General features: G+C 43.8%; 1 protein-coding gene across 1 annotated transcript in view; it reads right to left on the bottom strand.

The window, feature by feature from the left end:
* The window catches only part of LOC116848143 (chondroitin sulfate proteoglycan 4), an 88446-nt gene that overhangs the window by 81666 nt on the left and 1028 nt on the right, over nucleotides 1–5752 (bottom strand). The window lies entirely within an intron of this gene.

The raw sequence follows: 5752 nt of genomic DNA, 5'->3' as shown, positions 1-5752 counted from the left end.
GAATCTACGCGTTGCCCGAAAGATGGGAAAAATGTATAGCTAGCGAGGGAAAATACTTCGATTAATGTATTTTTTGCTTTTGATGTCGAAATAAATGAGTTTTTTTAAACAAAAAAACCGCAGGAACTAAGTTTACCACCTAATAAATAAACTACAGGTCCTAGGCGCGTGCCGTAGACCGGCGGCGAGGGCCGTACGCCGTTTTGGAAAATTTCACGGCCGTATCTCGGTAGAAAATCAATGTGGAAATGTGAAACAAACATCATTTTCTTCAGAATTCTACGCTGGCGGAAATGAAAGAATAAGACAAAGTAAGGGCCTTTGCACGTAGAAAAATTTTAACCGTAACCGTAAGGTCGTAAGAAAACTGACCAATCAAAGTTGATTATTCTCCTTGCGTTTGAGGAATAATCGACTGTGATTGATCAGTTTTCTTACGACCTTACGGTTACGGTTAAAATTTTTCTACGTACGAAGACCCTATCAAACGTTTAATAACACATTTTTCCTCTTTTGTTTTGAAGAGTTCTGAATAGTATGTGTGTGTGTGTGCGCGCGCGCGTGTGTGTATGCTCTCTATACTGAATATTAAAAGTTTAAATATTCGTGTTTAAAGAGCAAAATAATGAGAATATCAGAGTGAAGCAATGTCCTTAGTATCGAGAATTTATGGTGTACTTTTACCTTAAAAGGTTAAAGATCGCGTCAAACTCTGTTTGAAATAATTTCACGCGGAAATGTATATGCGATTAGTCATTTTTCCCAAATAATACGCGCGTAATTTCGCGACTTGAATCGGTATAGCATAATTAACGTCGAGCACTATACGTGATAAGATTAAAAAAAGATAATGAAATAATAAAATCTGCTGTCTGATGCGTACTTGCGAATATTTGGCAAAGAATCGGTTACTGGTGCTTTGAACCCCGAATGATCGTCCGACTATAATCCAATCTGGAATCAATGCCTGACTCCGATTCGAGTCGATATCGGAAATTCGAAGCTTAGCAATCCGATACAGGTCCGATCGTAAAACTTGATATCTATGTGCTGATTATCGTAAAATCTACGTTCCATCAAGAAACTTCCGTGAAACTTCTCTACGCGCGCGAGATCTACTGATTCTTTCATCGCCGAATTATTTCCACGTAGTCGAGGAGAGTACGCCGGAACTTCCACGTCGACGAGCCGACTTTTTCCGTGTATTCTCGATAGGAAGACGAACACGTGGATGCGTTAGAAAGGAAAAGATTTGCGCGAACGTATAGGAGGAGGGTCGTCTGACGCTCTTGTAGCCGTCGCCAACGTTCCGTGGCTGCACCGTCGCCCACTACACAGGCGCCGTGTACATCGACCTTTCAACGGAAGAAAGACGAAGTTTATAAATATTTCGCGGTTTCTCGCCGCGCTCTCTCGGCCCCGCCGTGGGCGCGCCAGAAAGTGATGTTTGAAGGGCTTCGCCGAGCCGGCCGGCCGGCGAGGCAGAGGTGTACACACTGAAATATACGTTAAAGGGCTCTTCTGGGTGCGAGTGCGCGACAGGGAGAATTTCGGCCGAAAGAACGTTCGCAACGCGGGACAAAGCGACAAAACGAGGCGTCCGGTTTTTCACGTGACGCGCCGCGATGAATTCGCTCGAGCGCGATATAACCGCGACTAGAATTAGAACGGAAAGTTATCATATGGCGGAATCTAGTTGAAAAATTCTCGTGGCCTTCGTTGCCGTTTAATTACACGATATTGCACGTCCTGTGTTGCGTGGGGGAGGCTCTTTGTGCCGACGCGCCGTGTAAATACACGGCCTTTCGCGACATATGGCCGACGATCCTTTGTCGCTTCTTCCGCAACTCGGTGCCGCCGCTCGATTCCAAAGAGTCCATCCGATCTCGCTTTAGGGACGAGCGCGCGTTTGCATAATTACTTTTTACGAATGCACGCTTCATTCGGACGCGTTCGATCGGAGATCCGGACGGTACTTTCTCGAATGAAAAGCAACTCAAATAGGGAGGGAGAGAAAGAGAGAGAAAGAAAGAAGGACGTATTTTTCTAACGGAACGACAACACAGTTTGTCCTTTCGCTTCGCGCACTTTCCCGATAGGTACGTTAAAAGATGCAGCGGCATCTCGTGTCGCCATGTCGACGATTCCCGAACGAATCGCTGCCTCCATTGTTATTCATTTTGATTCAAGATTAAGGAATCGTAGCGGACGTACGTTTCCATTCCGTAATTCCTGTCTCTGTGCTGCGGCGGTGCGCGTAGTACACGCAGCGGTAGATAGCAGCGCGTCTATTGAGAATTGCAAGGGAGAGGACGAGAGGAAGAGAAAAAGAAAGAGGGAGAGATAGAGAGAGAGAGAGAGAGAGAGAGAGAAGCCATGTCGGGCGAAGTGAAAATAAAAGGCACGTCGGGCGATATTACGCGAATCTCACTCGATACACAACTACACTCAATATCGATATGTGTCATGTTGTTTGTCTAAGGGCCGATGTTTGCGCGTCTCACTGCCGAACTTCAAAAATATCCCCCACCCTGCGGGATAAATCAACATCACATAATTTCTGTCGTTAACATGCCGCGCCGGTGATTCACGGCGGCGCTCTTAATAGCGCCTAATATTCTTAAGAATATTACCGTGGCAGCGCGTAAAATTCAAGCACGCCCTTTATCTCCGAATAAATCAGGGACGCATAATTTCGGCCGTTAATATACGGTTTTAATAATTTAACATGAGCTCGCGGAGGGGACGAAACCGGTCGAAAACTCGAACGCCCGCGGAATATAATCGACTTAATCTGCCGTTAACGCCGTATTTTAGTTATTTTGCTCGATTTATCGAAAGAGCACCCATCTAAGCGCGATACGTAGACGCCTGAGTTCTTTCGACCGAGCTTTTCGGCAAAGGCGAGAGTCAACGAGACTACCCTCTTAATCCCTGCGTACACAATATACCGGCTCTTATCGCGGTGAGAAGCTGTTTCCCTAACGAAAAGGAGAGATTTCCAGAGGATCAAGGGAAACGAATGAACCCCGAGCGGACAAATTTTCGGTAAAAAAGCTGGTCACACGAGAAACTAACCAGTTCTTATGGTATAGGCATTCTCAAACAGTATCTGTTAAACGACTGAATAAAAAAGTCAAATACTTTCTGAATCAAAGCTATACAGAAGTTAGCCAAACAGATTAATAACTGATCGATAGTGAGATATATAAACAAGCTCTGCTAGAGTATACAACTAATGTGAGAGAAATAAAACCTTATAAAAGCCATTCGCGCGGATATCTATTGTGAAATTCAATTTTTAAATCGTGGAAGGATAATTATGTTTGACAGTGTTAAACTATCATCAATGTCACACTGATAATCAGATTATAGTCAAAACTCGCACATCCTAATCTTCATTTTCTGATAAAAAATTAGACAGATATCAATCAGAATAAACTAATTAGTAAATAATAGCTAGTTTGCGTCTATTTATAAAACTGATAATATCCTGGTTAATAATTTTTAGACATTCACTGTAGTAAAGTTGCGATAAAGTAGCGTGAAATTAATACTATAGCTTTTGGTTTCACTAAATGCTTTTTATAAATGACCATCATAACAAACACGGAAATGAGAAGAAAATATTTATATATAAATAGAGGTAAAAGAATATAGAACGGCTATCGCATCTCTTGATGTGCATGTAAATGTATGTGTATGTATAAATATTTAACGTTTGCGCGTAAAATACATATTTTAAAGGCTAATATAACGCTAAATGTTTCAATTATTTTTCAATAGTTATTTTTCACCGAAATTCAATGGTTAATTAGAAATTTGTTGAATTTTTGTTTGAAATAAATTATCTTATTGAATAGGGTTGGGAAACGACCAAAATGTTTAACGTTGTGTTAGCAGTGAAAAAGAAGATAAGAATTTGAAAATAAAAATACAAGAATTGACTAGAAACTACTTAGAAATTGATGATGAATATCTAGAAAGTAGTTAGTTTCATTGTGTCTAATTCGCAACATCCAACTGTCAAACATCCAATTGTCTAAATCGAAACAACCAAATTGATTAGGATTTAGACAGCAATACTGGACGAATACTGGACAGAGTAACAAAAATTCCTGGCCAGTCACTGACTGCATCCTGACTTATTTTCTGCTCAGGAATTGAACGACAGCATTTCGGGGCGTTTGATTGGCCGGGGTAAGGGCTAACACGCGATCGTGTGCAACTCGCAGATGAACACAGCCCATTATCGTTCCACTCGGGCGAGTTATTACGCGCTACTTATTAGCGCTCGATGCCCGCGCCGATGTCGACGAGCGGAAAGGGCGGTGTCGAAACGCCGCTCCAAACTTGCTGGCCAACAACTGTTTCGCGGATCCAGGAGGGAGGAGGAGAGAAGAGAAAGTTAGTTACGATACACTCGTAATCGTGTGTGCGAAAGCGTTCACGACGTGCGTGCGTACGTAAATATCGTGCAGGTGCAAGTGCGATCTCAACGCGAACGTGAGTCGCCATTGACGTGGCGATACGATGCGCTCGAGTAACCAGTCGTCGTTTTCGACGTGCACCCTCACTCCATCGATGATCGATACAATCGAGGGAACCGGCGAAGAGAGGGCGACGACGGGATGGATATGGGGTGGCCGTCACCGCTGCCGCCGCCGCTGCTGCAGGCAGAGTTGGTTTCGCGCACGTTACTAGCGGAAAAGGCACAGACGAAACGCGCGGATGCACTCGCGCGAACGCGCACACCGGCGCGCACAAAAGCCCGACGGTGGAATGATAGCGAGACGGAACTGGAATCTGCTTGTTTGTTCGAAATCTGCGCTGTTAAATGATGTTTCCATAGAGAAGCGGCTTGACGTCCGATATTGGATGGATTAATGGGAAAAAACCGGCCGGCCGTGGCCACCGCGCAGCTTTAAATTCGAGTCCACTGTAATTGCTTTCTCGTCCGAATTCAATTTTTTAGATTCGTTTTTTAGACGCCGAACACTGATCCGCGCCGCTGTTCTGTGCCCGCGGTCATAGGTGAAACGGAAGGAGGACGTGTTGAAACGTTACTTGCGCCGCGCCGGCTCGGAACGCAATCGAAAATCGGCCGGCGTTTCGCCGAGAGACAGAGAACCGTCTACCTATCAATTTTACACGCGTATAACGAGAATGAGAGTCGCCCGGCCCGTATCTTTGCTTACGACGACTTCCTTGGCGACGGAGTAGGCGCGCGGAATTTAATATCTTCGCGGGAACACACTTGTTGGCTTCGCGAAATGCCGCGTGGCTTCTCAAAGATTACCTTCTACGCCAAAGTCCAATCGGGTTCCACGAAGTTACGCGTCAAGGCTCCAGCTATAATGATGCAATATCGCGAGCTTGTACACGCCTTTGTACACACTGTGTGTATGTAGTCTGTCAATATCTGTTAATTGTGTCGCAAGGTATTACCTAAGTAGAAACACTTCTAGAAAAAACTAGTCAGAAACTGGCCAATTCAATCATTATTGAGATGATTGCAGGTTTACTTTCAATTACTATTTTTTCTGGCCAATAACTGACCAAGAGACATTAACCAGTTTCATGTCAACCTGATATGCTTACTCAGTCGTTTTACAATTACCGTCTAATAAAATCTAAATAGTACAAACTGTCTAATTTCTGGCATGTGTTTTCGTTGGAAATTTTTTACTTGGTTTTTTGCCTTAGCATATCTTAGCATATAGTATTAAAGGACAGAGTTCCATCGTGAAAT

This window comes from Odontomachus brunneus, unplaced genomic scaffold (genome assembly GCF_010583005.1).
Source record: "Odontomachus brunneus isolate Ranch 3 - 2012 unplaced genomic scaffold, Obru_v1 Obru_scaffold_090, whole genome shotgun sequence".
NCBI lineage: Eukaryota > Metazoa > Arthropoda > Insecta > Hymenoptera > Formicidae > Odontomachus > Odontomachus brunneus.
The sequence above is the reverse complement of the archived record's forward strand: the minus strand, read 5'-3'. Positions and strand labels throughout refer to the sequence as shown.